General features: G+C 43.9%; 1 protein-coding gene across 2 annotated transcripts in view; it reads right to left on the bottom strand.

The window, feature by feature from the left end:
- TRAF3 (TNF receptor associated factor 3) overlaps nt 1-27,302 on the bottom strand; it is an 88,773-nt gene that overhangs the window by 35,054 nt on the left and 26,417 nt on the right. For both annotated transcript variants that reach the window (XM_080929831.1, XM_080929830.1), the window contains one exon: nt 5,950-6,060. The gene's annotated coding sequence lies outside the window, so the exon portion shown is untranslated. The remainder of the gene's footprint in view (nt 1-5,949; nt 6,061-27,302) is intronic.

Below are 27,302 nucleotides of genomic sequence, written 5' to 3'. Positions count from 1 at the left end.
ATAATTTACTCAAAATATTACAATTTAAATTTGATTAGCTTGTGATACTGAATACAGAGTAGATACTGAAGGCCTCTTCACCCTAATGCTAAAGGTATATATAGTGCCGTGAGCCTAGAGTCTCATTTTTATTATAACAGTCCACAACCTTGGAAAACAATTAAGATAATTCCAGATTCTCTGACTATAACTACCCAGCACAGACAATTCCTTCTCATGCTTAGAGCAACATGTGTGTGGACCCAGCCAGTACGCAAGCAAGCAGCTGTGTCTCCCTCCACCAACTGTCCAATATCTGAATTAAGCCACAGTTCCCATTTGCTTCAGCACATAAAAACTTGAATTATTAGTATTTATTAGCCTATGCTACATTTAATTGAAGTATCTTTTACTCACGGTATCTTCTGAGTTTTACCACACAGCTTAATACTAGCGGTGAAATTGTTTTTACCTGTAAATAGTGTGAACAGTTTCTCCCCAGGGACACAAAGGTGATAGGACACAGGAGTCACATGGTGACTCCCCACCGCCTACCAAGACATAGAGTCTCTGTGTAGCCCTGGCTGGACTCAAACTCACACAGTTCTGCCTGCTTCTGCCTCCCGAGTGCTGGGATTAAAGATGTGCGCCACTCCCCACCCCTTCAGCTTCATTTCCTAAAACACGCACGCAGACATGGTAATTGTGTTTCTATGGGCAATATATTTAAGCTGTATTTAAGATTTTTTAAATACCATGCTTTCTAGCCCAATTAGGGGAATGTGGTTTTCCACACAGCCAGACACTCTCCGAGGCCAGATGTCAACCTAATAATCCTACTCAGAACATCAATTCTTGCACTTTCCCATTTTCCAATTCACAAATAAAGACAATACTCTGTTTACTCTGCTTCAGAAAGCATCTTGGAAGCTGTGCTCACAATGGCAACGTTCAGAGGCGCGCTACAGTAAACTGGGGCAGACTAGAGAAGCCCCCTCCTGAGGGGGTGGATGCAGTACAGTGCTGGAGAACATCGGTGCTGCCGGACTGATCCAGGTGCTTTTCAACGTGAAAACCAATAGTGTAATCGTTGTATTCGTGTGGAAATATACGAGATCTAGAGTGAAACACCAATGTTCATTCCGCTCAGCAATCAGACCCTGTGTCTTTGCCAGGCAAACCACGGGTAAGAAATGGCTTCCTCTGCTCTTGACCACAACAAACACAGAAATCTTCTGTGACCTCAAAGTAGAGACGGTATTTGAAATGAAGCTTGATGGCTGCTTAGCATGTTTGAGGCTAGCCCAAGTTACATGAGACCCTGTCTTTAAAACTATGGGGTGGGGGTGGCAGTGTGCTGAAAGCTGTTTGCCAAAAATTCCAACAACGGAAGTTTGATCCCTGAGATCTACAGGGAGGAAGTACAACACTCACACCCACACCGTATCACACCTCACCATGTATACAAATACATACATATATGGGGGGGGGGGTGTTCCTCTGTGTAACCCTAGCTGTCCTCAAACTCAGAGATACACCTGCCTCTGCCTCCTGAGTGCTAGGACTAGAGACATGTGCTATCACATCAGCTATAATTAAAACAAACAAACAAACAAACAACAACAAAATGAAGGTCTCTTTACCTAGCCCTCTATGGCTTCACCATTTTTCAAAATTAAAAAAAAAAAAAAAAAAAGGAAAAAAGGAGAAAGGAAAAAAGCTTGGGTGAGCAGCTCTTTGCTTTCATGGCCAGCTGGATCTACATAGTGAATTCCAGGCTAACAAAACAACCAACAAACAAAACCGGGATGCAGAGATGGCCCAACAGTTAAGAACTCATGCTGCTATTCCAGAGGGTTTGAGTTCAATTCCCAGCACCCATCTGGCAGCTCACAACTATTTATAACTGCAGCACTCGGGGACCTGATGCTCTCCCCTGACATGCACATAGCACAGACATACATGCAGACAGAACATCCACACACAAACATTTGTAAAAATAAAATAATCAGGGCGGGGAGGGGGCTGAGCAGTGGCAGGACTTTCTACCACGTCTGATTCCCTGTCAGTCCCTGGAGCTCACAGGCAGAAGAGAACTGACTCCTACAAGTGGTACTCTGACCTCTGCACACGTGCTATGAGGTCAAACACACAGACAACAACTTAGAAAGAGAAATGTTATTTAAAAACGAGGAGATGGGACATCAGGTCTGGCTCCCTCTATGTACAGCTGTAAACAAGCACTCACCACGAGCAACCTCAGGAAGAGGCGAGCACATTACCTCACGCCTCACAGAGAAAGGAGTAAAGATGATGGACATTATCCAGGGACGCTGACCCTGAGAAGACGCTAAACTGAACACAAAAGGACAAGGGGCCAAGAGGACAGCTGGCTACGGTGCATGGGTTCTGGGGACAGCTGATGCAGACAGCAGCCACTGCCCCACCACAGACTCCTTTTGATCCTGCATGGGGACAATACTTACAAGTTCAGCATCCAAAGATTAAGTTAAAAGACTTCCAAACACAAAACCATAGTTAAAACGGCTACATTATGTTTGTCACAAGGACGTCCTCGGGAATCCCTGTGCTACCTGCAGGCTGGGCACCATCAGCAGAAGAAATTAGTGTTGGGAATCTCTCCAACAGAAGACTGTGAAAACCTCCGACCAGACTTCATGACTGGATGGAAATACTTTTATTTCACATATTTTTACATGGCTATACACAGAGTGTCCCTTTGTCCTAAAATTTAGATTTAGTGATTATAAGCTAATAAAATTCTGTATGTATTTTACTGAAGAAAAATTGTGCTGGTTCAGTCAAATGCATTAGAGACAGCATTTGAGGCAATTTTTAGGGTTTTGTCAACCATGTAAGAGCCCAAGCTGAGGAAACAATATGGAGTTTCCAATGTCCAGAAGCTAAACACATACAAATCTGGGTGACATGGCAGGTCACCCATAGGATGGAACCTGAGGCTACTGCTGACGCCTCCCCTTCCATCCTCAAGAAAATTAAGTGGGAAAGGAATGTTTGCTTCCGACACATGAAGAGCAAGCTTTTGCCAAACAGAAATGGTGGCACCCAGGCAGTTATGGTGAAGGGAACTGCACGGTTAGAACATGGCACCTAGCTGCTCACACAGTGACACCCTGAAGCGGAGCCAAGGCCAGCAGTGAGCAGCAGCAGCCCCGGAGCCCATGTCCTGGAGTAGCTGTATTCTAGTTCCACGTGGGGACTCTGCTGTCCTTCACGCAGACTGAGTGCTCTGCGCTTCCTACCTGCTGTATTTTCAGATGGAAATGTACTGCATCTGAAGGCCTTATTTCCTTAATCTGACATAAGACGCGTCTAATCTTCTGAGGCCAGAGCTTCTACAGTTCCCAGCCAGCTGCCTTCAATGCCTGGCTTACACACGTGACACAGCAGAATGAACAGTGACATCACACGTCCTCTGTCTTCAGCATTAAGGTCTCTACTCCGGTGACTTAGCTACATTTTCATTTTGGATCTTAGAAACTAGAAACAAAAGTACATCTGCTGACAGAAGAATGTTCCAAAAAACTGGAAAGCCCGGGGAAAACCGAAAAAGGGAAGCATCAGATAAACAAAGAAAATGGCTCCTGCCAGCAAGAAAGGATGAACGGCTTTCATGCAGAGAAGGCAGCCTGACATCCAGTCCAGCAGTCCAGTGTCGTGCAGGGGGGCAGTGGAAGGCAGGTGCACCTCCTGGGAACCTGCACCTCAGCATGTGCTCTGGCACAGCAGCTCTCTTGGTGATCCCAGATGCTACACTGTGGCAGAAGGCCCTGGCCCTACACTGCAAAGTACAGGACAGAAGGCTGCTTTCTCAGCATGAAAGCCTGGTCTCTAGGAATGCCTGAACTCACAAGTAACAACTGGTTATAACCTGTAGGGAATTGATTTAGCAACATGGCTGCTCTGGCAAGGGATCACATCCAAAGCCCTTCTAGATCTATGTGATGCAGCCTGAATGTAGACTTGCTCTGGATTACAGTCTGATCTGCCTGGAATACAGAACAAGCCCTTAGCACACACCTTTAATCCCCAAAGATGAAGGTAAAGTTAGTCTGTAGAAAGAAGCAGCCATGTTTGAAAGTGACGTCTAATTGAGGGGCAGACAAAGTGATGAACCAGAGAAAGATTTGACAGCATGAGTCAGATAGGATACACCCAAATCACGTGGGAATAGCACAGCAAAGAGAGGCTACACAGAGCAGCAAGAGAGGAAAAGAGGGTGGTGTGGTGTGTGGTATGGCAGTTTTACAGAGGCAGGTTGCAGAGAGAACAAGCTAGACACAGGTAAAGACAGAACAAGCCAGAGGATGAGAAGGAACCAGAATATTAGAACAGATTGACAAATTTATAATGAGGTCGCCGAGCAGAGCAATTCAGGCAGAAGTAGAGAGAAGCTGGACTGAATCAGTCAGCCTGGAAGATTAGATTGTACAGAAGTTAGAAGGTTCCAGGCCTAGGTCTAGGGATAGTTAGAACAGAGAGGGAAACACTCTGGGCTTAGCACAATCTGTGAAGTTACACAGCTTGTGTACAGCTCTCATCTCTTCATCAGAGGAAATAAGAGACATTTACAATGACTCAAGTGATAGCAGAACCATATGGCTGAGAACTTAAATAAAGACTCAGGTGTGAATTTATCCTGTTTCAATTTGATCTGTCCCTTAGGATAAGCAGACACCTAACAAAGGAAATACTGCAGAAGGAAATAATGCAGAAACATTTCAGTTGCTCTAGGAAGAATACAGGACGAAGTTAGAACAGGGACACTCTGTGGGTTCTAGTGACTGAGCACTGAGCAGGAGCAGTCCCTGTGCCTGCTGACAAGGGCACTCATCAGCTCTGAATGCCTATAAGGAGGGTTGATAAAACCAGGGAGCCAGCCTCCAAATATGCCCACCAGTCACATATTCAGTGCCAATAGCCAAAGCCAGACAGGGAAAGCTAGGCACAGATCAACCAGCCTAGACTTTATAGGGCAACTGGATGGGAAAGACTCTAGTGAGACTCCCAGGCTACTAGCCCACTTCACAGATGGAAAGAACTGTTTACTGCTGGGCAGGAGTGGCCCCTTAATGACAGTGCGATTAGAAATGAAATTTAGGTGACAGTTTTCTTGCTACTTTTCAACTGATCAAAAATAGCCATATATTAACTCTTATTTTGCAAATACTTCAAACCCTTTTTTTTTATCTTAATGCTGTAACATATTATAGGTTCTTAATTCCAAGTAGAAAATGTCATAGTCATAAATTAGAGATTTTTTTTAAATGTTACTTTTCCCCCTTTCAAGTCCCTAGAGAAAGATGGTTAAGGAGTCAAAGGCGCGGTCCTACGTGGGGCAATGGCCAGCAGGTTGCCAGGAAGCATGGGGTGGTCAGAGCAACCAGGGTGGGGCTGGCAAGGCAACCCTACCTCTCTTGTTTTCCACAGTTATTAAACACTCGAGTCCCATAGGCCTTAGCCATTGTGATCACAGTTTAATGCTAGCTTGAAAACCTGAAAGAGGGCCGAGGTGCTGGCCCCATGGTTAAGAGCTGTACTGTTTAGAGAGGACCTGAGTTTGGATCCCAGTACACTCATCAGGAAGTCATGGTGCCTGTACTTCCAGCTCAAGGGCATCTTTGTGCTCAACTTATTCTGGATTCCATGTACATCCGGAACTTTCCCACAAACCCCAGAACAGACACACACACACAGAGGCATGAACCCCACACATGCACCCACACAATAAATCTTAAGAAACGAAAGCTGGAAGATATGGTCAAGCACATTTGTAGACCCTCAACTCAACTCAACCTAAGCCCAAAACTGAGATGGCTGAACCCAGGACATCCAGCATATTTTGGAAGTAGATGGTTTTTTATACAAAACAAGAAGTTAACAAGGTAAGAAAGAAGCCTGCCAGTATTAAAACGACCTAGCACATACCTGTGTCATACGCTGTAAGGAGTCTAGGGAAGCTCAGAAGTGAGGGAGAAGCTTCCACAAAGACGTCAGAGCAGTGCCAGCCTTATCCTTCAAGTAATGGGGACCCTGTACCTGGGAACCAAGAAAAATGCCTGGTCAGTTCTCATCTGGTAAATGTTAAACACTTTAAAAAACAGAATTTAAAAGCATACAATTTTATAAAATGACAAAGTTCAAGATAAGTATTTTTAATCATTCTATATGAATGTGTACTATAGTTTCTCTACACTTTTAAAAAATCACATTATAAAGTCTGATTCTTTTTCCCTTTAAATCTCTCTTATGCTAAACAATTACAGACAGTGAACATCCGTACAGCGTTGCCATGGTTATTACACAGTAAGCCTAGCTACAACCCTAGTTGAGGAATGGAATGTGGCCAGAACTGCAAACCCTGACTGCCTTGCTCTGATCACACACACACACACACACACACACACACACACACACACGCTCACACACACACACACACTCACACACACACACTCACACACACACACTCACACACACACTCACACACACACACACACACACACACACACACACACACACACACACACACTGTAGCTGTCTCAGACACACCAGAAGAGGGCATCAGAGCTCATTACAGATGGTTGTGAGCCTTAACTGCTGAGCCATCTCTGTAGCCCCCTCACTCTTTTTCTTTATACTGTTAGAATCCAACTAAACAAGCCCACTACACACTGAGGTGATCTTTCCTTATGTTTGCTTGCTTCAGAATTGTATATAAATAGTTATGACCAGGCCAGTCCCAATCTTAAAGAGATCTGTTTGCCTTGGCTCCCCAAATACCAAGATTAAAGGCCCCTGGGATTAAAACCACCCCTGGATAAGCCACATATATTCTCATTTTGCTTTTGTGGATCAGCACTAGCAATGCTGCAGCTGTCTGCTGTCTCCATGTGAGACTGGAGTGTAAACATACACCTTGGCTATCCAGTCACTGGTCCAGAGTTTCTGCTCCAGGGCAAATGTGCACCCCGTACGGTCTGCTAGACCAAGCACAGAGATAGATACAGCTCTCTGGTCCATCTACAGGAGTGACTTCTGTACCAGGCAAGTGCATAATTCAACATCTTGTACAGAAGAAGCCAAATATTTCTCAAAGCGGCTATGCTAATTTGCACTCCTAGAAGGATATGTGAGGAGTTCTGTTGCTGAGTTTTCCCACAGAACGAATCAGTATATTAATCCTTCTAAATAGCCGTCTAACGGTGTTCTTAAAAATTTTTAATAAAAGTTTAGGCTATTTTGAATATATTTTACAAAAATTTACATTTGATGATCTATGTACAGGAATTTAATTCTGCATCCAAATGTCTGTTCAGGTTCTTGCACCCCAATCCATCACCGAGTGTAACTAAGCTCTGGGCCTAGAGAAGCACACTGATTTGGGTTTTACTTACTTACCTGTGCTGGTCTCCTCTCTAAACATGGCCTAAGTCAAAGTTTATGGAGTTTTGACTTTTTACTTAAACAGACTGTTTTTCCACAGAACGTGAACATAACGTAAAGAATCCTGCAGCTGATGTCATCAGCCAACCCTGAGTAAAATGCTGCTGTGAGAACAGAGCAAACCTGAAGGGCAGGAGGACCCTCCCCACTGGGGTACCCACAGGTGACCTACCTAAGGCTTCCAACTGGTCACACACGGCCTTTCTCATTCTAGCGAATGATTGCTAGCATCCCCTAATGGTCTTTAGTCACGAGTGACAGAAGTGTTGATTTTGAATGAATCTCACCATGCAGCCTTATGTATGAGGCCAGCCTCACATTCCCAGTAATTCTCCTTTGCTTTCTGAGTACGCGTTTGACAGACATGTGCTATCATGCCCAACAAACTTTTTTTTTAAACTCTTAGTATTCTATAATTACCTTTTTATTCCCAGAACATAACTTAATTACAGAGGCCATATTCTCTAATCTGTATTACGACAGTGTTCTGAAATGCTCAGATACTGATTGGAATTGCAAGATTGAAAACAGTTTTTATAAACGTTCTTACATACTTAAAAATAACTCTGATGCTATTTTTTGATATACTGTATATATGCTACATAAAACAATGTTTAGATTCGAGTTATATTTACTTTTTTTTGTTGTTGTTCTAATTATAGCGATGCGTAAAATCTTCACCGTGATCATGAATGGGCCCAGTTTTGTCTGAACTGATGTCAAGGTCTACTTGTCCATTCTGAAGTTACACTGTGACATGACTGACTAGCCCACCCACAGTCCTGTTGGTTCATGAGCCAAGGTCTGCTAATGGATGTAAGCATACCGGCCAGGCCTGACTACACAGACTATGCTGCAGAGCTGCCCAGGGTTCTGAACGACGAGCAAACGGAGAGGGAGAGAGACTGACCTGGGCTGAGAGAAGGCAAGGGAAGGAAAGGCACTTGCCATGCAAGCCTGAGGACCTGACTGTGGCCTCACAGCCTACACACGGGTAGAGGGGGAGGAAAAAATCCACCACCACATATGTGCCCATTACATACACTCATGTGTACACACACACACACACACGCTGATAATAATAACATAAAATTTAAATTAAAAAATAAAGCAAAACCTTGAATCCTTAAATTACCATGTAGAAAGGGATCTGTCTCCTAGGACAGGCTGTTCAGGACTTCAATGTGGCAGGATATTAATGCACTAATAAGCTTCTGAGATGTGTGACACCCTTACCCACAGAGCTGTGTCTGCATGTGTGTGACTGATCTCACTTTATACAAGTGTATATCCGGTTAGTGTCTGTGTGGTGTTTTTTTTTTTTTTTCTTGATTTTGATTTCAAGATTTCTGAATTCTTATTTCCTAAAAGGTTCCCTAGTGAGCAGGACTGACTTAATTTTTTTAAATCCCAATTTAATATATTTATCTTTTAATTGGAACACTTAATCCAGTTATACTAGAAGTGATTACTCATATTTGGGCTTCAATCTTTTAAATGGGGTTTCTGTTGTCTTCTTTTGAATTAGTTACCATTCCTGTCCTTGCTCTCTAGTCATTGAAAGTTAAATAGACTCTTTCTTCTGAATTATTATTTAGAAATATGATATTTATTTGTTTCTGTTAGATCCTGAACTTTTGTGTTGTTTGGGACAGGGTTTTGTGCAGTCCACACTGTTCTCAAACTCAGTGTAGCTGAGAATAAACTTGAACTCCTGACCCTACTGCCTTCATTCTCCCATCTGTGATGGTTTGTATGTGCTTGGCCTGGGGACTGGCATTATTGGAGCAGGTGTGGCCTTGTTGGAATAGGTGTGTCACTGTGGGCGTGGACTTTAAGGCCCTCATCCTAGCTGTCCGGAAGCCAGTCTTCTCCTGTTTGCTTTCAGAACAAGATGTAGAACTCTCAGCTCCTCCTGCACCATGCCTGCCTGGATGTTGACATTTTTTGCCTTCATGATAATGGACTAAACCTCTGAACCTATAAGCCAGTCCCAATTCAATGTTGTTCTTATAAGAGTTGCCTTGGTCATGGTGTCTGTTAACAACAGTAAAGCCCTAACTGAGACAGCATCTTTCATATGATCTGAACATTTTCTTTCCTTCTTTATTCCTTCCTTCCTTTCTTTCTTCCTTTCTTTTTTAATTTCAAGATACTTTATTTTCAAATGGGTCACAACATAAGCTTTTGGCCCATTCTGCCACCATACAAGTTACAAATGCTTCCTCGACAGCTGAGGGTCACTCGCTAGTATCATGTCTGAAAAGTGAACAAAAATCCATATAAAATATTCAAAGTTTCTACAGGAACACAGTAAGTGTGACCCTCCATTCCTAGCCTTCTATATGGCATCGGTGCCACAGCCAATGTGGCAACTCATGAAGCAGATCCAGAGCCATGGCTTTCCGCCCAAGTGGAGGAGCAGGATGTTGGCACTCTGCTCATGTCATGTGCCCAGGAGATTGGGATGGACCGTCACCCGCAGCTTGTGCTTCTGCTGGTATCAATGTGTAGATGCCACTCTTGTAGCTCTTTATGCAAGTTTAGCTTGGATTAAGGCATTTTGGGGGGGACCATTTTACTTACTTACTACTATTTTTCACTTTAAATAGTCAATTTTTAAAGAGATTTATTTATTATGTATACAGCACTCTGCTTGCATGTACACCTACAGGCCAGAAGAGGGCATCAGATCCCATTACAGATGGTTATGAACCACCATGTGCTTGCTAGGAATTGAACTCAGGACCTCTGGGAGAGCAGCCAGGGAGTGATCTTAACCTCTAAGATCATCCTAGCCCTTTAGCCACTAATTGGTCAATTTTAAAAGAGCTACTTAGAAGTAAAATGAACCCTCTATGGACCATTTCAGGTTCCTACCACACTGTCTTCTCTACCTATGAGAATGCTCTTGGTGTGTCTTATGATTCTGTTTCTTTTTTTAGTTGTTGGGATTTTCTTATTTGTTTCTGTTTTTAAGACAGTATCTCACTATGTAGCCTAGGTTGGCCTTGGGAATTTGCAATCCTCCTGTTTCAGACTCTTCTGTGCTTGGATCATGGGTTATGGGCACCATGGCAGACAGAAATTTTTTGTTTCCTTCTTGGGCTGGACTGGCACTGGAACCCTAGGCTTTGCTGCAACTAAATTATGTCCTGAGTCCCAGGTCCTTTGTTAGCTTTTCTTGGACTAAAAAAAATTCTCTCTTCATTTCAGAAAGATTTTTTTGCTGGGTACAAAATTTGAAGTTAAGATTTGGAATTAAGGTTTTGTTTTTCTTTCAGTATTTTACACATAAGCCAAGTGTCTTTTGGCTTATAGATCTGACCAGATAGATATATGCTGTTAAAATTAGCTCAGTTCCCTTGTAAAACAATATTTCTTCTAACTGCTTAAGACCAGTCCTCTTTTCTTCTTTAAAAAAAAAAAAAACCCTTTTATTTCATGTGTGTGCATGATTTGCCTTATGTATGTATATGACGCACATACCACGTACACACAGAAGTCAGAAAAGAACCCCAGGAGCTAGAGTTACAGGTGCTTGTGAACTGCATGGCTTAACTGAAGTGTTAGCAGGCTGGAGAGATAGCTCAGTGGATAAGAGCACAGATGGCTTCTTCCAAAGGTCCTGAGTTCAATTCCCAGCAACCACATGATGGCTCACAACCATCTGTAATGGGATCCGATGCCCTCTTCTGAAGACAGCCATAGTGTACTCACATATATAACATAAATAAATCTTTTAAAAATATTTTAAGTGCTAGCAACTGTCCCCTGTCCTCTCTAACAGCCGTGATGGCTCTTGGCCATTGAGCCGGTGCTCTAGATCCCACTGTATGCTCTTACACTACTAAATACTGGCTTTTACTGCACTATCCTTTCCCCTTGAGTGCTGGAGATGAACACACGGCCTCGTGCACACTGGGCAAGCATTCTACCACTGGGCTATGCTCCTTGCCCCATAACCATGAAAGCTTGTTTTATTTCTAAAAAATAAAGGTGTTGTTTGCTTTGGTTGAGTTTTTCTGTAGTGGTGGGCATCAAACTCGGAGCCCTGTCTACAGTGATCATTTTCTCCCTTCGTTCCCCAGTCCCAGCCATCCCTTTTTAAGATTCTGGGTTTCATTCTTCGAATACAGATACATTATCCGGACTTGGCTAGAGAAAACCTGCAGCAACTTTAGAGCTAAAGAAACCTATAATATCCGTGTGCACTGGCTACCCATTGCCCTAGGTGAAAAGTTGCTCTTTTCCTGCTAACAGTGAAAAGGCGATTCTCAAAGGATTTTAGTGGCCCCATTGTGGTTGGGAGACAGTTATTTCCAACCCTATGTGATCATCTGCTCTTTGTGGTGGCCTTTTCTGGAGTTGAGGTATATCTGCTGTGTATGTGACAATCCAGACTTCAGACTCCAGCAGCTCTAAGCAACTCTTCTTCTCCAAATGTGCTCACGTTGTAACTGGCCAGGCTGATGGACTGGCTTTTCTCTCCCTTACCTGAAGTGTGGAAACTGCCTCTGAAGTCAGTGAAAGATACGTGAAGGTCAGTCCACCTTGCTGCTACTTTTATAATGAATCTGTTGGAACAGATCTACACTTGTTCGTTTACATTCTTGTTTTCATAGAGGAAGCACACGTGGTATTACAAAGGTTAGGAGCCTGCTCCAGGGATGAGCTGGGTGCCATTCAGCCCATTCGCCTGGTTTCCCCGTTTCAGGGGACATAGTCTGAATCTGCCTTGTACAAGTATCTAAAAGCTGTTGTTTCTAGTCTGGCAGGTTTCAAAGTTGTCTACAACTGTTCTAGATTTGGGTGAAGTCAGGACTCGCCTCAGGCACAAATTTTAAAGGAGTATGTAAAAGGTGCAGTAATGGAAACATCAAAATAAATGGGGAGGCCCCTGAGGAACAACAACACGCATCTTATAAGCAGCGCCAGTCACAGTGCTGTGTGAGAGAAAGTCAATACTGCTATTGCCTTTACCTAAAATGTTTATTTGTCAACAAATATCATTTAATTTGATTTTTTAAGTATTACATTAAAATATGATTAATTTTTATTACTAATGCTTTTGGTGTCCCCATAAATTCTGTCCTATTTGCGTCCCCTAGACCTGCTGGAGGTCTAGTCCTGTTACTCCCGTCTTAAGAGCACAAAAGCTCTGGAAATAAGTTTCCCGTGAAGCAGAATCAAGACCAATGACGACAGGAATTATCAATTTTTTTCTCAGTGATGCCTGGGAGATCATCTCCCATTATTTACAGCCGATGGCCGTGCGTGCGTGCGTGCGTGCGTGCGTGCGTGTGTGTGAGCGAGCGTGCATGTGAGTGCACCCGTTCCTACCCTATCAAAGGCAATTTGCAAATGAATATAAACTAGTTAAAAGAAAAAGGTAATTTGAAGACAGGATAGTACTAAACTTTCCAATAACCATGATATATATGAACACAAAGCCTGGCTTCGAATGAAGCAAAGAGGCAGTCAGGTGGAGCTTGGGTAATGTCTTAGTCACCATCCAATCTAATGCCGTGTAAAAGAAGTTTTCAGATATTTTGTCAACATCCCTTATACAAATAAAATAGCTACATTAATAAATGTTGTTGAAAAATATGGGGGAGGGGTGGAGATCGGTTAGTCAATTGTGAAGCAAGTCAGTGCAGCAGGTGTGCCTGGAAGACAGGTCAGGTGCGGTGGCCATGATCAGTACCACCTTTCACACGAAGGCTGGCAAGAGCCAGACGCCAGCAGGGAATCCAACCTACTATTTCTGAAGGCCAGCACTTTTTGCCTGGTCTAGCACTCAGAGGAAAACAAAATTTAAGAGGACTGCCTATGAGTCAGAATGTCAAAGGCTCTGGGGCAGGTTTTACTAGTTTTTCAAAATGGCCTCATCCTCTTTAACTCTGTATTTGAATGCGAATTCAAGAGTAACAAGAAAGGACCAGCTCAGGACATAAAAAGTCATGTATTCCAAGAAGGAAGAAAATAGAAGTAATCAATAGTTTGAAATTCTAGCAAAGATGGTCATGGAAGAAGATTTCTTGGTGGACCCTAAAGCCCTCTGAGTAAATATTATAAAGGAAAGGGTAACACTGACCTCACAGCACCTTACTGTTCCTACCGTCCATGTGTCTGTCTGTACTGAGGACACTATGAAGACCAGGGCAGAGGCTCTGTAGTCACTCACCAACTGTCCAGTCTCCAGAGCACGAGGACATGAAAACTAGTAGAGACACACGGTGGACAGAGTAGTGACCCCAGCACCATAGGTAAGTCTCCCAAAGGAGACATTTATGCTATAGTCTAAAGAACAGGTAGAAAGTAACCATTTTCTTTAATAGATCTGAAAATAAAGCACACACGTGTAAGAAAAAAGTGCTTAAAAAGTATTGAATATCTCATTTCATGAAGCTGTGTTTTATCAGTGTGTGGGGGGGTCATGTATACAGTGCTTCGAAAATCATTGGGTGGATTGGGGAGGTTGTACTTTTGAGTTTAGACACTTCTTAGGGATGGGAGATGGCTTGGTGGGTTAGGGTTTGCTATGGTAGCATTAACATAGCAATAACATAACAGAATCTCCAGTATCTACATAAAAAATAGGGCATGCCAATAACCCACTCCTACCACTGGCAAATTCTAGAGATCCCAGACCATCCAGGTTGCCAAAATGCAGCTTTAAGTCCAGGGGGAGACCTTGTCTCCAGGGAATAAAGCAGAGGGTGACAAAGGAAGATACACAAATCTCCCCATATCTCCCAACATCTATCTTCATAAAAGGAAAAAAGTTTGCAAGCACAAATGAAACATCTATGTCATATGGCTTCTGAATAGTAAATGGTATTTCACAATTATCTTCATTAAAGGTAAGATATAGATTTCTTTATTGTGGGGGGGGGGTGTTGCTTTATTGTACCCTACCTAGCACTCTGGGAAACAGAGGCTGGCAGATTTCTAAGTTCAAGGCCAGCCTGGTCTACATAGTTCCAGGACAGCCAGCACCACACAGAAACTATCTCAAGGGAGGAAAAAGGTTAAACCTTGTAAAACAGAAATCCACAAAAATCCAGAGAGGTAGATGTTAGAGACTGACAAGATTATATATTACGGCACATGTGTTATAGCAAAGCTTCTTGTACAGACTTCAAATTTAGTTCTCCCGAATATTCACTGGTTCATGAAAAATGCTTTGAGAAACCTCAGAAGAATGTGACTATAAAAAAGAGCAGCCTTTCTGGGGCTAAAGAGGTTTGACTAAGAAGATACTTCAGTCGACAGGGGCTAACGTCAAACCTCCTGCACACAGACTTGCTGAGGCCACAGCCGCCAGGGAAACCTTGGCATGGTTCAACCTGACTTTCCTGCCACCTCCATTGTGGTAGTAATGATGGACCCCAACATGGGCTCAGGACAGTGTGTCAGCTCATCAGTACTATAGAATGTCTAGTACTAAAGGGTCCCACTGCATAGCCCTGACTGTCCTGGAACTCTATGTACACCAGGCTGGCCTAAAAGTTACAAAGATCCTCCTGCTCTGCATCCCAAGTACTTTAAAAAACAAACAAACAAACAAACAAACAAGAACTATACTTCAATTACTATATTTTCTTTCTCTAAACAAAAGAATGATCTTAAGGTTTTGATACTGGATTTATTCTTAGTGTAAAATATGCCTATAATATTAGGATCAGTCTTACAGAGGCAGACCATAGCCAGATTGTGCCGACCTAATTAATGATCCAAGCTGGGACCAGCCCTTTCCTCTGTGGTCCACACCTTTACTCCTGCCTAAGATGTGGTCTTTTAAACTGGTGTGTGTGGGAATAAAGAAGCACAGGACACACAAGACAACATGCTCATGTGGCAAAGGAAAAGTGTGTAGGCTTGTCGTACACATGAACTCCGCCAATGCTGCAAACCCTGTAGTCTACTTTCTCCTGGCAGGATGATCTGTCACGGATGTCCTTCAGCCTGAAATGCGACCTCTGACCTATCAAAATTGACTCCCCACTCCTCAAAAACCTAGTTTACAGCTCACCTCTTGCCAGAGCCTCAGAGTAAACCCTATTTACCTAACAGCTTCTGAAGTGCAGCAGCCAAGGCGGCCATCACTAGGCTGCCACCTGCACTCTTCTGTTTGAATTTGTGCCTACAGGGCAAGGCACGGGAGACCAGGGCTCAGCACAGTCAGGGTGCTGCTGGTCTTTCTCACTTGTCTGCTGAATAAATCAAGAGTCTATAGCTTTAGGTTGGTTAAAGTGTCCTACAATTAAATAGGATCTGGACACACCAGCACTGGATACCACATATTACAAGGCAGTCTATGCTATATCAGTTATGTTATAAATACATTCTGGACCAGTGAGATGGTCCAGTGAATAAAGGCAGCAGCTGAGAAAGAAAGGAAGGCTGAGGTCACGACTCAGTGACTAAGCACCTGCTGCTCTTTCCGAGGACCAGGACTTGGTAGCTAGCACCTTCACGGCAGGTTACGACCCATAGCCCCAGTTCCAGGGAGTCCTACACTTCTGGCCTCTGTAAGTACAGCCATGTACTCATCTCTACAAATAACACAAATACAAAGAAAACAATTGGAGGAGGAAACCCGGTGTGATGGTCACACCTTTAATCCCAGCACTGGGAGGCAACCATTCTGAGTTTAAGGCCAGCCCAGTACATACAATGGGTTCTAGGATGGCCAGGGCTAAATAGAGAGACCCTGTCTTTAATTATATATATTTTTATATATTTGTATATTATATATATATATATACACTTTAACTACACACACACACACACACACACATATATATATATATGTAGAAGGAAAAGAAAAAAGAAAGACTGAGAGAAGGAAATAATACAATCTGTCACTTTATGTGACCTACAATTTTTTTTAGAGATGTCTTTATGTAGATGAGTGTTTTGCCTGCATACGTGTGTGTGCCACATGTGAGCCTGGTACCCATGGAGTGCACTGGACCCCCTGGCCATGTGCGTGGGGAACCGAACCCAGACCCTCTACAAGAGCAACCAGTGCTCTTAACTACTAAAGCGTCTCTCCAGCCCTCTGAAATCTTAATTTTTGAACACCAGAAAATTAAAAGCCAAGGTTAACCACAATCTGGCTGGAAAATCAACCTACATTTCAACGTGTGAGAATAGGACCTCCTACTATGTGTACTGATGGACTGAGCCTGCTATCAGGCCCCTCTGCCTTCGGCAGTGTGCTGTCATGGCGGCACGCTCTCCAGAGTGTGTGCTTTGGTGGCAGGAGGCTGGCACTGGACATGGTTCTCATCCTCCACCTCCACGCTTAAGACAAGGCCTCTTACTAACCCGGAGCTTGCTGACTTGAAAGATCCCAGTTTCCACCCTGCACCCCCAGCCCTAGTACTGTTTTTAGACCTGGATGCGGGGATCCAAACCTAGGTTTTCATGCTTGCATAGTAAGTACTTTATCAACTGGGTCATCTTTTCAGCCCCTCAATCCAGAATTTATGTGGACAGCCAAGAGCTCTCCCATCACCACAGGTAGCACATAGAGCAAAGGTCATATTTTCCCCATGGATATCAGTATCAGCACACTGAGCAGAAATTCTTAAATGATGAAAGAAAGAAGAAAATGTAGAAAAGTTTTTAAAATTTGAATTGAGAGTTCTCTAAGTTAGAGAACTGAAATTAAGAAAGACCCCATTCTGACAAAAGGAAAACAAAAGTATTAACTGAGAGTATCAGGAAATGAGCCTCAGAGGATCAGGCATTCAGAGCCAGAATGGATTTCTGACCCTGCACTTGGTTCTGATCTACTCTTGGACCTCAACCAAGCACACAGCTTCTTTGGGCCTCAGTTTCCTCGTCTGAAAGTAAAGGACAGAATTAGACAAAGATCCCAAATGAAGCCCAGAGGTAAGCCACAGCAACATGCCCACTAATGGGTGATGCAAAGACTAGCTTGTCTCAAATTAACAGTTACACTGTGTCGTTCTGAGTTCTAGGCCAGACAGGTATACATAATAAGTTCACCTGCACTGAGGCTTAAAAGCAAGGCCTTGTCTGCAGAAAGATTTCAAGGATGTTTAAGTGTACAAGGAGGACTGTTTGTTTTGCTCTTTGTTGTTCGATAGTTCTTTCCAGTGATGGCTGGCATGGAACTCATCACACAGACCAGGCTGGCCTTGAAGTCCCAGAGATCTGCCTGCCTCTGCTTCCCGAGTGCTGAGTGCCGAAAGTAAAGGTGCATGTACCATGCTTGGGGAATGAACTGGCTATAAATGCTGCCAACAACCCTTTGATAATGGCGCCAACTGGTCCTCTGTTATAATTCACATGAGCTTGATCACTGGGCCTCCATCCCCAAACCAACTACCACAACTTTCAAACTAACAGCAAGCCGGCTCTCTGGAGCCTGGAAACTTCTAGAAAGAGGTTCTTCAGATGGACAGCAAGCTCCACCAGAGCACCATACCACAGTAGGACATGAAGCTACAAGTACAGTTTGGGATGAGGGGATTGTCAGGCACTGCCAGCCCCATTCTACATGGTCCACTGGCTAACTGCTCAGATGGCTCCCCAACCTGAGGCTGAAAACAGTCTTTCAACTATAGTCTGTGACTAGAAACCAAGAGGCCAGGTAGATGTTACAAGAGAAAGAACTGAGCAGGGTAGTCAACTCTGGCAAGCACAGAGACAGGATGTGCTTTTCACAGAAAGCTGAATTCACTTACACTGATCGTGTATTCAGGCTCTCAGCTGGAAAAATCTCAGTTAAAATGCCAGAAGGTTTGGAGCCCATTCACAAGCTTTTCAGAACACATGCAGTTGCCATGGTAACCCTGACATTATACTTCTTGGTGTTAGACATGTAAAATTACCAACCATGATGCATTTGATATATTTTGGGGTCACCAATCTATAGCAAAACCAATCTTGAGTTAGAATTTAGCCTCCCTCTTAGATAAACAAAGAGGAGCAGCTGGAGGTAGTGCCCAATGCATCCCATACATGAGCACAGAGCTCTGCACTTGAGAAAATGCTCATCTGAGGATTTTCATCTTAAGGAAAAACAAGAACTCAGGGAACTAGACTTTATCATCTATCATATATGGCTGGTGATTTATTCTACGCCAGAAAAATGAAATACCCTATGTCAGATCAATGAAATTATTGTTTAAAAAAAACAAATACATTATAATCCATACCTACATTTCTGAGAGTCAAGCTTGTTTATTAGAAAGCCAGAGTAAAAACAAACCCTTTTCAAAGAACATTGTGAGTAATTCATTAGAGGATATTAGTCCATGATAAATAAGACAATTCTTCAAATGTCAAAACTGTCATTAATAAGATACAAAGTTTCATTTTAGATCCAGTGGAGAGCTATTCAAATCATAATTATTTCATTTGACTTGGGATATTCATAAGTACCTTAAATATAAAAATGCATGATTTTTAAAGTTCCTTACCTTTGTATAACCCACCATCTGAACTCACAGATGAAAACCAAATTATCAGGCACAAACTGCAAAGGCATCTTCGGTTTCCCATTCCGAGGAAAGCCCACTGCACCAGAAACTCAGAGCTGCTGCAGGACAAGCCTGTGCTAGCCAAGGCACTCACAAAATTGTCTGCGTCGAGTCACAGAACTGCGGGTCCTGGGGCACATTAGACCCACCATCTCCTCCTTCAGCTCACAGGCGGCGGCGGCAGGCTGAAGGGGAGCGGGCGGCTTCCATATTAACAGGGCTTTGCTGAGCGCTGCATTGCAGTCTTTCTGAAAGCTACCAGCCTCAGAAGCAAAGGCGCTGGAGACAGACTTCTCAGCAGAGGCAGCTGCCTTTGGAGCCACAGAGATTTTTTTTTTTAAAGGATCTTTATTGAATGTCACAAACTTCTAGGGGTATTTCTGGATTTCTGCCCTGCTTCCTAAAGGCTGCCTGGTTTGTGGTCTATACTGGGGTGTAGCTGGAACAAGTCCCATCAGTGATCCCGGTCACAGTGCTGAGATGGATGAGATGGGCAGAGTGACACAGTCTCTAATACTCCAGCTGCCCGTGAGCACATCTGCTATCAAAATGTCAGCTTCCGCTAGATCCCTGCTGAGAAGCTGAGACGAACCACAGCTTTCATTTAATAATAATAATTTTAAAAAGCCAACACACTAAGCATGCCTAGCTCCTGTACAGGTAGCTTTCACTTGGATGCCCAGAATAGAAAAAATCCACTATGTGGTCAGAGGACCTGAAATATTAAACCATTGACCATGCAATCAAATTCAGAAAAAGAGATTTTAACAATAGTAGCAGTTTCCTAAGTGCCTTTTGCTTTGCATTGATTTGGTGAACACTAACTATGTACTATATGGAAAGGCTGCAGATGACAGTCTTACCTGACAGTGGCTACCGGCAAGCAGTGGGAGCGCAACTGGAGAGCAGTTACTGTGAGGACAAGTGCTGTGGTCAGGGCCAGCACAGCATAGGGAGGATGGGGACTATTCTGATAGATCAGAACAAGGTCCTAGAAGGAAGGGACCTATGATGGAGCTGGAGGACTGGGCTAGCCTGGAGAAAGGGAGGACAGGAGGACATACTCAAGACAGCTGTGTGTCCCTGTGCAGTAAAATGGATCCTCAGCAAGAGTTCATGAGTTCCACTGCTGGGGCCTGAGGACTTGGTTTTAGTTAGGGTTTCTACTGCTGTGAAGAGACACCATGACTAAGGCAACGATTTTTATAAGAAAATTTAACTGGGGCGGGCTCACACTTCAGAGGTTTAGTTCATTGTCATCATGGCAAGAAACATGGTGGCGCACAGACAGACATGGTGCCGAAGAGACAGCCGAAAGTTCTACACCCCAATCAGCAGTCAACAGGAGAGAGAGTGGGAAACTGGGCCTGGCTTGAGCATCTGAGAGCTCAAAGCCCACCCCCAGTGACACATTTCCTCCAATAAAGCCACACCTACTCCAGTGACCACACACCTCTTAATAGTGCCATTCCCTATCAGGCTACGGGTGCCTAACTCCATTCAAACCACCACACTCTTGTAAACTCATACAGTACCCCTGAGCAGCTATGTGCACCCAACAGCTGACAAGGTTATCAGAGTGTCTGAGCACACACTTGTGCACGCTGATGAGGATCAAGTGGCAGGGCCAGAGTGTGAACAAGCAGGTGGCAGAAGGGGGACAATCCTCTCTACTGCTCTCAGCAGGTTGCTGGCTTTTGGTGATTCTGGTGACTGAGCCCTGGAAGGCGTTCCTGTCTGCAGTGACTGCTGCTCAGATATACTCTGTTCCTCTGTGTATCTGTGGCCCAATCTGACTTGAACAGGCACACTGAAGCTATGCTGGCCACTCCCACACACTCCTGCAGGCATCATGAAAACACTCCTTCCTCACCTCTGTCTACCTAACTGAGCTCTAACCACAGGTTCTAAGATCCTCCCAGAAATTTTCAGAAACTTCTTTCCCATGCCCAGCAGCAAAGCCCTTCTGTCATCCCAAAGGGTCACCACACTATGCTGTGACATGCAGCTCCGTGTATGTGGCTGCCATTCACAGAAGACATACTGTCAGTCTCACCTACAAATCCGGTTGCTCCTGTGAGGTAGCCTCTAGTATTATCCTCACCTGACAGGTAGAGAAACTGAGGCACAGAGGCCCTAAGTTATAGTCCAAGTGGGAGCTGGGACAGAAGCCAGGCCCTGGCTTCCCCAGGTCATTTGCTAACCAGCCACCTCCTGCTTTTGTGGATATCCACAGGGTGTGCTGACATGAAGTAGGAGAGGGGATGCTAGCCTAACAAAGTTTTTTTTTGTTTGTTTGTTTTTTTGTTTTTTTTTTTTAACTTTTTTGAGATAGGCTTTCTCTATGTACTGGCTGTCCTGGAATTCACTCTGCAAAACAGGCTAGCCTGAAACTCAGAGATCTGCCTCCTGAGTACTGGGTAAAGGTATGTACCACCAATGCCGGCCAAGAACATTTTCTTTCTTTTAAGATTTATTTCTTTCTTTATTTAATGTATGAGTACATTGTCACTGTCTTCAGACACACCAGAAGAGGGCATCAGATCTCATGACAGATGGTTGTGAGCCACCATGTGGGTGCTGGGAATTGAACTCAGGACCTCTGGAAGAGCAGCCAGTGCTCTTAACTGCTGAGCCATCTCTCTCCAGTCCTGCAAGAACACTTTCTAATCTCCCTGCTCTGTGTCGCTTTTTCCAGGCACGATATGAATAAACGAATACGGTCCCAACACTTAACGGCATTTGGTCAACGATGGGCTTCTCTAGGACTGTGGTCCTGGGACTACATTCATAGTGTGTGGAAGTTGTGTGACACTCTATGATGTTCTCACCCTTCAACCACTCGCACAGTCTGCGAACATGTCCTGCTCCATCCTTTTGGGATGCATGACTGTTGATATGACTCACTAGTAAATTCCTGACTGACCCGAAAACCCTCACAGCGCACAGGAAATGAGCAGAGAGACAGCAGGAGAACATGTCTTTTGTCACCACCGGGCTTTGGAGACTCACTGGAGTAGTTAAGCCCTCAGAGGAGCTCTCCCCACCGAGGTCCAGTAGAATCCTGCCATTCAAGTCAGGGATCAAGGCTTGTGCTCTGCAGTACCTTAGTCCCACCAGCTACAGGCAGCTGTAGACAACAGCTCAGCTCCACTGCTATGGCCAGTCCATGCAGCCCACTGCAGTCAGAAGGCCCTGTGTTCCAACCTGAATGGAATGTCCTCACAGGGTGCTGCTGAGACTCCTGAGAACACCTGCAGAGGTGGCGCCAACAGCTAGTCAGTGTACAATACACAGGGATGCAAAGAAGCTGGCAGTGGGCACAGCCTGCCAGTGCCAGTGCTGGTGCAGGTCTGTGGTGGCTTCCTGCTACCTCTATTCCACAAAGGACTCCAACAGAGGAATCGCTTCCTTAAGCGTGCTGTGCTCAAGCAGTGTGGCTTCACCTCCGCGAGGACGGCATGACCTTTATCAGGAGAACTGTGTGACTCCTCGAAAACAGCTGCTCCATACTAACTCCCAGGCCTCTTGTCCAGAAAAGGAATGAGACACACACTGTCAACCCCACAAACAGATTATGTGACTTTCAGTTGACAATGTGTGTGAAAGGTCCCTGGAAGGACAAGCTGTCTCCAAACACTGGGTACAATGGTTACAAAGTATAACTGTAAAACTCAGTCATTTCTCCAAGTCTAACTTAACTTCACAGACCTAAGAATGACCACAATGAGACCCACTCCTTCACTAAATAACCATACTAGAATTAACACTCTATCAGGCAAATTAACTATTATGAGTACACATTTATATGAATTACACATACATTCCTAGAAATTTTACTTAGATATTTTTAAAAATGGTTACAGGGGGTTAAGAGAGATGGCTGAGTGGTTAAGAGCACTTGCTGGTCTTTCAGAGGATCTGGGTTCAGTTCCCAACATTCACACAGTGGCTCACAACCATCTGGCAGTTAATGTGGTACTACATGCATGCAAGTAAAACATAAAGAACAAAAATAAATAAAGCTTTTTTATTTAAGCTTAAAAATACACTAGGTGGTGGTGCACACCTTTAACACCCCAGCACTTGGGAGGCAGAGGCAAGTGGATCTCTGAGTTCAAGGCCAGCCTGGTCTACAGAACAAGTTTCAGAACAGCCAAGGCTACACAGAGAAATCCTGCTTCTAAATAAATAAATAAATAAATAAATAAATAAATAAATAAATAAATAAATAAATAAAACAAACAAGAGAGGGAGAGAGGAGAGAACAGAAACTGATTCATGTCTGTAATCCTAGCACTACTCAGAAAGGAGAATGAAACAAGCTGGGGCTACAAGAGACTCTACTTCAAGAAGCAAAACTGGGGGCTGGAGAGATGGCTCAGCGGTTAGGAGCACTGGCTGCTCTTTCAGAGGTCCTGAGTTCAATTCCCAGCAACTACATGGTGGCTCACAACCATCTGTAATGGGATCCAATGCCCTCTTCTGGACAGTGACAGTATACATATACTCATGTATACATAAAAATAAATAAATAGGTAAAACTGAGGCTGCAGAGACAGCTCAGTTGTTAAGAGCCCTGGTAGCTCTCCCAGAGGAACAGGCTTGATTCCCAGGAGCCACACGATGACTCCAGCATTTTAACACCAGTTCCGGGAGACCCAAAGTACAGATCAGGTAATACACTCATACACATCAATTACATAAATTAAATAAGTAAATGAAATAACTAAATCTTAACAACAAAACAAACCAACCAACCAAGTGGCCAGTTGGTAATTCTATAACTGGCTGAAATCACCACCATCATAACGTGTTTCTACTTTCTGGGAGAGAATCAACATCTACTCACAACATGTCAACTAATATGTGAAATATTTTGCATAATGGGAAAATTTATTGTGACCTGAAAGCTCAGAGTGTTCTCATTAAGTTACCAGAAATTACCGGTATAGAGATACCTCTTTGTTAACTGTTAACGAAACCAAAAAAATCATAAAGAGAGAGACCCAAAAAAAAAAAAAAAAAAAAAAAAAAAAAAAAAGCCTATTTCAGATACGCATACTTTTTGTGGCTATACTCATGATTAGTAACTCATAATTATACTCATTAGTAAATTTGTGTTTTTAAAATCTTCTTGTAGGCAACATAGATAATTTAAACTTAGTTTAGACACTATGTTGCTAACTATCCTTCATATAGACAAAGTAGAACCTTAAGAGGGCTTCAGAGTCTATCTCCTGTTTCTGGGAGAGGGTCTTATTACATAGCCCAGGACAGCTACAAACTCACCATCCTCCTGCCTCAGCCTCACAAGTACAGGGTTATGGATGTGTACCACAATGCCTGGCTAGTAAACATCAAAATGGTGACATGATTTTTCCAAAACTATGATGTCGTGTGATGTTTCAGTCCCATGGTGCTTCACTGCAAATGAAGGAGTCGGTTCTGTAGTGACTCCTGTGATACTGTACCTCCTGAGCAGCCCATATGCTATCCTCATCCTTCTTTAATACCAATGAGAGCAGGTATTAAACGGTCAGAAACCATGTCCATATACACAGGTAGACCTTCTACACTACATGGCCTACTGTGTGTTCAAAACGTCAGAGGATAATCACCTGCAGCGTATTTACAACCAATCCCAGGAAAGAATAACTGTAAAACCTGTGGTGGAGACTCTGTCCTGCTCCCTTTTTAAACATTTACTATTTTTGAGACAGGATCTTACATACCCCAGGTTTGCAGAGGATGGCCTTGAACCCCTGGTCCTCCTCCTCCACCTCACAACTGTTGAGATTACAGTTATCCACCATGCCCACCAAGACTCGTTTAACACAGCTGAATTAACCATTTGTAAGCCACAGAATCACAGCAGCACCTCCTCGCCTTGGCATCATGACTTAAAGTCAGAATGTACAATGAAGGGAATTGCGTAGCACACACTACTCTTTAATTTTGTGTATCTTTTTGATGATAGTCTACAATATATGCTATGTTCACTAACTTTCTTCAGAAACTTGGAAGTTCCAAATCTTAGGATGCCTATTCCTAGGAAGTACAGGTAAAGGACTGTGGCCCTAGAGCACTCAACAGCAGCAGGATACGCGCTGGCGGAGACAAGGTGCACCAGAGATGCAAATGAACAACATGAGCACGGGCACTGTCAGGAAGCAGCAGCACTTGAGGTGGGTACCTGTGTGCTGATAAACCACTACAGAGAAGCTGGCAGAGGAAGGCTCGGAAGGAGCGGGGACTGCAGGGGGCACAAGGAAAAGCGTAAGTTTGGGAGATATCGACCACTTAGAATTATTTCAGGAAGAGACAGTCTCACTATATAGGCTAGGCTGAACTTGGAATCCTCCTCCTCCCTTCCTCTTGAATGCTGAGGTTACAAGCATGCATCCTGCCAACTAGAGTTTTTCAATTAATTTTTAACTGCCGATGAAACTGTATAACTTGTGGGTTCAAACAATGTCTTGGTATATGTGTTCTCACTGTGAAAAGATTGGCATACCCACCATGCCTTTTTCCTTTCTTTTCTTTTCTTTCTTTTTTTTTTTTTTTTTTTGGTAAAAATATTCAAGACCTGTTCTTTTAGCAACTGCCAATGAGCTGTTCCTCACGCGGCCATGAGCGGATCTTACGGGTGCTATGCTAAGGGAGACATTCCAGACGCATTCTGCACGTGCTGTGAGGAGTTGAAGCAAAGTGTAGAGTGGAGGGTCCAGGGGCTGGAGAGACCGAGAACAGTCTCAGGGCACACATTCCAGTTAGCACTAAGACCTGATTAAGTGTGACAAAAGTCAAGGGTCGCTTGACCTCGCTGTGTATACGTGGACTAATTACTAATGGAACCCTCCACGCCTCTGCCATGTCACCTTTCACAAGGAAGGAGGACAGTTATGTGGCAGTCCAGTTACTGCACTCCTTCCCAGTGAAGTGGGAGGTGGAGGCAGGAGGATCGGCAGCTCTAGGGCAGCCTCTGCTACACAAGAGCCTTTCTCAAAAAAGAAAAGAAAAAAGGCCCAAACTCTGCTTTCTCAAAGGCTGTCTTTGTTCAGTGATGTTTGTTCTGTGCTCAACTGTTCACAGCACTCCCTTTTTCAGGACAGGGTTTTTCAGTGTAGCCCAGGCTGGCCTTGAACTCAGAGATCTGCCCGCCTCTGCATCCTGAGTGCTGGGAGTAAAGGCGTCACCACCACCACCCAGGTCCTACTTTCCACTATAAGGGCTGAAAGGTTTTAAGACAGGGTCTCATGTAATTCAGGCTGGTCTTAAATTGTAAATCCGCCTGCCTCAACTTCCTAAGTGCTGGGGTTACAGGCATGTATGTAGTACCATGTCAGGCTAGACTTCAATGGCCAGGAAAATTACTCACATTAACTGTATGGGGAAAAAAAATCAAGCTATGCCAACAACTTTTAATCACTGCTGACTATTAACTATTGTGAGCTGTAGCTAAGAACTCTGTACTTGGCTCACCCAAACCCCTGCCAGAATTAGAGCAGCAGCCTCTCTATTAAATATGAGAACATGGGAAAAATAGCCCCTGAAAACTGTCCACAGGGAGCCATGTGCTCTGTAGCCTAGCCAGGACCTGCTCCCTACCTGGGAGGGCTGTAGGACTCTCTAAGGCCACTGCAGCATGCCATGTAGACCCTCCGTGTAGACCCTCCATGCAGAATGGAATGGCTTGCCAAACAACTATTAAGATGCACAATTGGAGGGATATTTGGAACAGCTGCAAAATCTCTATTAGGGATAACAGAATGGGTAAGTGAATCTCAAATTCTTTAAGGTTAAACACTCACTAGGGTGAGATTTAATAACACAACAGACTACAATAATGAAGTGACTTCTCAAACTTTTCCAACAAAGCCCCCAAGGCACGGGAGAGAAAACCCTCAGGGGAAGCACTTTGAAGCAACTCAATTAACATGAATCCCTAGGTTTTTTATTAAAAACTCACACAGTTTACAGTGAACTGAAACTCTTCCCCCTGCCATGAGCATCCTCGGAGAAAGGCGATAGGAGCTATCCTTCCCCTCATAACCACCTTCCTGTTCTACTTCTCTTTGGATTCTCCTTCCCTCCTCCTTGCTCCAGCCCCAATTTTCCCATCACCAGTGACCACACCAGCGTCTCCAACTAAGCACTCAAAAGGCTCTTCAAAAGCAGGTCAAACACTGAACTGTGTCCCTCTTCCTTCCTCCCACCTTCTCCAGCATCCCTGGTCTGATAAACAGTATTACACAACTGCTCAGACCAGAAAGGCACTCCTTTCTCACGTGCCCCACCTCAGAACCAAAA

The sequence above is a fragment of the Micromys minutus genome (assembly GCF_963924665.1).
Source record: "Micromys minutus genome assembly, chromosome: 1".
In the NCBI taxonomy this organism is placed as follows: domain Eukaryota; kingdom Metazoa; phylum Chordata; class Mammalia; order Rodentia; family Muridae; genus Micromys; species Micromys minutus.
The sequence above is the reverse complement of the archived record's forward strand: the minus strand, read 5'-3'. Positions and strand labels throughout refer to the sequence as shown.